Source organism: Globicephala melas, chromosome 14 (assembly GCF_963455315.2).
Source record: "Globicephala melas chromosome 14, mGloMel1.2, whole genome shotgun sequence".
NCBI classification, from domain to species: Eukaryota; Metazoa; Chordata; class Mammalia; order Artiodactyla; family Delphinidae; genus Globicephala; species Globicephala melas.
In genome coordinates, this window is record NC_083327.1 from 66,830,820 (window position 1) to 66,836,819 (window position 6,000).

Consider the following 6,000-nt stretch of genomic DNA (forward strand, 5'->3'; position numbering starts at 1 on the left):
ATTTATTCAAGTGTTATTTATTAAAGATACTTTGTAGAAATCTTCTCTGTGTTTTCTGGGGCTCTGTACCTATGCTCTCAGAGCGTACGTAGAGTGAGCCTGTCTCTCCAGTGTCCTTAAGAGAAGATCTCTGCCTGCGGGGCATTGTACAGGACTCTGTGTCAGCCGTCCCCTATCGCACTGTCCCTGTTTGAGGGTCACAGCGAGGTAGGGTGATGAGAGAACAGTCCAACACATGCGTGTGCGCACGCACACACACACACACACACACCACCGTGCCGGCACACCCACGCACACAGACGGGATGATTTAGCGATAATGCAGCCTTTGAGTATGTAATCTCACTTCTGAATTCAAAGCATATGGTTAACTTCTGATTTTTAAAAAATAGCCAATTTGTATGCTTGCTGTGTGCAAGGCTGGTTTGATTTAACTTAACTTTTTCCGGCTGAAAACTTTTCTCGGTTGCTGCCATCAATGGAAAACAGATTAAGAGACAAATTTCAAATGAACGCTTGAAGCCCTTTCTTGAAAGCAGGAAAACAGAAGGGGACTACTCTGCCGGGGCTGGTTTTTGCACGGCTTTTGCAAGGCTCGCTGTCATCAGCACAGGCCTTGTTCTACTGCATCCCCAGCGTATATTTAACCAGTGCTGAAAATGTGCTCGGCTGTGGCAGTGTGATGGTGCCCACTCCATGAACATTTCAGGGTCACGTCATTTACTGGAACACAATGATATTTTTTTGCACATAAATTACCTATGTGTCTTTAGATTAAATCTACCGCCATGCTCTGTACCCAAATTCCACATCATTATTGAATTGCTATTTCATACACTTAACCTGAAATTTCCAGTCAGTCAGTATCACTCATATTACCCACAGCTTCAAAAGACTAGAATCATTTCTACTGTAACTATTTTGTTTCAATACTAGGCCAAGGATAAATGTGGTTACACTGATTTCTCACAAATGAACCTCAAACCTTTGATTTAAAATGAGAACAGCACTGGTCATAATCATTCTCAATCTGAGGTAAGTGTAACTGGCTTTAAAGAAATGTTGCCAACTCATTTGCAAAAAGAACGTTTAAGCTGGCTCTCGTTTCCAATATCTAGAAGAAGCTTGACCATGAAATAACCCTTCCTTCTTCACTGGTTTCATCTACTTCACCCTCCTGGTTGTTTCTCTAGGAAAGTGAAAGCCACAATCCTCCCGTTGTCTTTCCTTCTGAGAGCCCTGTCAGCTTTGGCCAGACTTCAAGTGTTCCCAGTTCGAACTCCAGATTCAGACAGTGATGTTCACTTCCAGGTTCTGAGGGTGTTATTAACAGGGAATCTCTGTTCCCAAGAGCCTTTAGTTTAGAGAATAATGATCAAGTATTTGTCAATCATATATGATCAGCATTGGTCTACAAAGAGATTACTTTGCTTTCATCTTACTCACAGTCATTGTCTGCTCTGGTCACTTTCTGTTTGCCTCTCAGGTCCACTCCCCTCATCTGCTCCTGGAGCCCTGGGAGACTGCGCTCCACCTCTGCAGCAAAGCCTCTCTTGCCACCAGGCTTCTGGTTGGCTTCTGCCATGGGAGCCACTGGGAGGAGATCAGAGTGAGGAAGGAGGGGACAATCAGGGTGGGTGTGTTTCCCTGGTCCCATTACAGCTGGGTCATCACTAGGGTTGCTTGAGTTTTTTCTTTTCTTTCCCGTTTTTTGTTTGAAGGCTGCAGCTCCTGTCTGCCCAATCTCATTTACAACTACTTCTACTGCTAAGTACCACACTATCTTTAGGTTCTGTTAACGTGTCCCTCTCTTTGTTCCTTAGACCTATGGGTGGTATTACCATGCCAGGGTGCTTGTTCACATTTTGTTTTTCCTTAATCCCACCAATCCCTTGATAAAACTCACTTTTATTAGCTTCTTTGAATGACCTCTGTTTCTGACTAAGACAAATATTGGTACGTTACCATAATCAAAGGGCTGTTCCTTTACCTATACTTTCCCAGAACATAGAATGAAGGATATACTGCTCACCAAAACCTAAGTTCATTAGTCACTTAAAGATACAGAGCCTGATAGGAACCCAGACGTGTGTACGGTAAAAAAAAGGTGAGGCCTACTTTATGGTATATCCTGTAACCTACCTGAGGACCCCCAGGCTAGCTGCTACTTTCCCTTTAATTCTCTTTTCAAATTTTCTGTTAGCCCTACCCACCAGAAATAAAGCTTATTTATTTGTCTGTCTGCATTAGCATTCCTTCTTAGGAGATTAAAAGATCAATTATTAATTTTTTAAAGGTGCATACATTGAATTTGAAATTACAAATTCGAGCACGTATAGCTGCTCTGAGTGACATAAACAGATATATGAAGGGAAGATTAAATCCCTTAAGTTTCTGCTTTGAAAGAGGATTGAGCAAAGACAGACCAGTTCAGCTGCAGATTGCTTCAGCGTGATCTACAGATGAAAGCAAAGTGGAAGCAAGGGACCCAAAATTGATATTGATGTTTCAGAATCAGATCATCTGGGTTTAGGTCCCACTCTTAATAGCTATGCTATTTGGAACAAATTAGTTTTAGAGAGAGGAGATTAGAAGGTAGGTTTCTATGATACAGTGTTCCTGTCCGGTATTCTGCTAGGAATTGGCTTCTTTTCATTCAAACATTAAGATCTTTTCTTTTTTTTTTTTGCTGTACACGGGCCTCTCACTGTTGTGGCCTCTCCCGCTGCGGAGCACAGGCTCTGGACGCGCAGGCTCAGCGGCCATGGCTCACAGGCCCAGCCGCTCCGCGGCATGTGGGATCTTCCCGGACCGGGGCACGAACCCGTGTCCCCTGCATCGGCAGGCGGACTCTCTACCACTGCGCCACCAGGGAAGCCCAAACAGTAAGATCTTAATCATTGGGTTCCCTACTCTACATTGTAGCTACTGAGACATATGTTTTGATTCCTGTAATTGAAAATATTTATGTTAATAATTTAATTAAAATTAAAATAATAATAACAAAAATTTTGTCTATTTTTCTAGACTAGATTGGCTAAATTCTGTCTCTAAATTATTTCTGAAATGGACAGGAGTCACCTCCCAATTACAAGTCCTAAACCCACCTAAGTATAATACCAAACATAAATTCAGCATTTCTTATTTTAAACATATCTAAACCCCCATCTCCCCATATTGATATTTAATCTAACAGCTCCTCTTCACCTGATCAAGCATTCTTCTTCAGTCTTCAGACTTCTGGCATTCGTCCTCCTTACACAAATTGTAAGGGGACTTGTACAATTACATTAAACCCTTCTTGCTACTCATTTCCCTCACTGTTTTGAAAATACGGATCCCCAAACTTCTTATCCTTGATTTCTTCAACACTTCTGCATCCCACTCTGGCAAAATTCTGAATGTTCCAACATTCTTTGCAATGGCCTATCTCAGGTCTTTGGTTTCTTCCATTAATGATGGAATGGTGAAATCTAACTGAGGACCCTTAGGGGCACTCTGGTAGCCTGTCATTGCCTACTGGCCCTCTCCTTGATATTGCTTACATGACACACAAAGGTTTTCAGGCCATGAAGTCCCTTCTTTGGTACTGGTTCAATACCCACTGAATCAAGATTAGTAGATTGCATAGCAGAAAACTAGCGCCGGCTCACAGAGATAGCACTGAAAAAGCAGACTTTATTTATATTTACTATTGACAAATAGACAAGGTAGATCTACTAAGTTTAGCCAGTTAGTTTAATTCGGGTATATTTCATTATAAAAAATTTCTCAAGTAAATAGAGTGTTTACAGCTTATTCCATAAGAGCAACGTAGCAGGGAAACAGAAACCCTTCCACATGCAGGAACAGCATGTGACACATCAAGAACGTGTCATTTGATGGGCATGAGGGCACCTCCTGAGCACTTCTGACTCCTGCTTGGGTTTCCTGACATTGCTGCTAATTTAATGCACACAAGACCAAATCCATTATTGATAATAAGCTAAATGGTAACTTCAACCTGCCTTTCCTCTCCTTCTGCCTCTGGGATACTTGAAAAATGACGGAGGATGAAGTGAAGCAAGATTCACTTGTACCGATGGAAACTGACCGCTCACTTATTACCCTCTTTTTTTTCCAACTGATTCCAATCATACCTACACTCTGTTTAATATCAATAAAGAGGAATTATAGAAAGGAAATTTTTTCCTTAATCTTTTATTAAAGAAAAAATATCACTGGACAAGAACCTCATTGTCTTGTAAATCTATAACTAAAATAACCTCCCAACTGTTGCCAAGTTCCTGAATTCAGATTCTCTAGACTCAGTGTTCATAAACATTTTCAGCACCTAATACCTGCGCATCTAAACCCAGGTGCCAGTGTCTGGTTAAGGCCTTCCATAATTGGGATTCACCCTGCTTATTCAAACTTATTTTTCATCACTTCCAGCCATGCATTTGTCAGCTAATCTTTTAAACACCCTCCTCTCATCCCCTTAAAGCCATATCCCTGTTTTCGCCTCTGTTCGATTGTCCTTCTTGCCTACATGCCCTCCCTTTTTTCCTTCTCCTAATTCAACCCCTTTGGTCTTCAAAGGCTACCCCTTCAGAGCTCACTCACCTGCTGCCTTTATCCCTCCCATACTTCCCTATACACTTTGGTTTCTTATTGACAGTCCACATGAATTAGCACCTCGCTTAGCACCCTTACATTGTTCCAGAATTAATGTACATGTGCTAGCCTTGTCTCCTCAAGTAGACTGTAATCAGGGACTGTGAGGGAAGTTATTTGTTTATATATATCTACGTGTGAGATTAAATTCGTTTTAACATATGTTGTGCATGAAAATAACTCTGGTCTTTTCAAAAGATGCTAAGTGATTAAATCATTTGCCTAGTGTCAAACCTGAAGATTTGGAAGACTGAAGTCATCGGAAGCTGGTCGGCACAGGCATAAGGTACCTAAACACGATCTCAGAATTTCAGAGCGGGGAGGGTGGTCACATACAAGAGCAAGAAGCTTAGAGCAAGAGAGGCCGCTCCAGGGAGAGAAGTCTTCACTGTAGATGGCAGCTGGATGTAGGAGGAAGATTTTTGGGGTTTTTTTTAGGTTCTTTCAGGAAGAGGCAATTGACTGTTTTGAAACCCAAGAAATAAGCAAAACAGAAGGATGGAAGGTATTTGAACTCTAAACAATATTAATTTGTAATTTTCACTGGGACTTTAATTATTTAGAACAGAAGGTATATATATTTTAAAGATGATAAAACAGCCAGCGGCAGCGATGAAATTAGGTCAAAATTAAAAGATTACATATCTTACAAAGAGACAGTATATAACAAGTCCAGTTTGAACTGTATGTGTGTGTTGGGGTGAGGGGTCTGAGGGTGAAACCCAGCAGTGGGAAACAAGAGGAGATGAAAGCAGGGAGGAAGAGAGGGTACTAGAGAATGTAGTGACAGGTGAGAGAACGTAATGACAGGTGAGAGGCGGCAGACAGGTAGGCTGGGAGGCAGCTTGAGGAAGGTTTGGCGGCAAGTACCAGGTACCTACTTATGGGACTGGAGTCAAGAGGCAAGATAGTATCTCAAGGATCTGGAAGGAGCAAGCAGGAGGCTAGTTCCAGGGAAATTTGGGTATAAGGATCAAGGCAAGTGTCTGCTTGCTCTTTTTTGAAACATGAAGTGGGGATTGGTGCAGTAACTGGAGGACTGCTGGCCAATTACTGGATAAGAGCCCTTATAATGCTCAGAACAGGAGGAGCTGAAAGGATGCAAAGACAATTAGTATGACCACTTTTTTTGATCTGCCTTTAGGTATCATAATGCTTGTTGCATTTAAGGTAGACTAAATAAATTATTTTATGTTTGTTGTAACACTACATTTTTCTTACTATGTGTCACCTTGGCTTGGTATTTCCCAGGGGTTCTTACTTAGTCAATGCCAAAGCACCTGTCTTCCCTTCTGTGCTCTATTCTCCTTTTTAGAAGATAGCATCACTTACCCGGGAGGCAGTG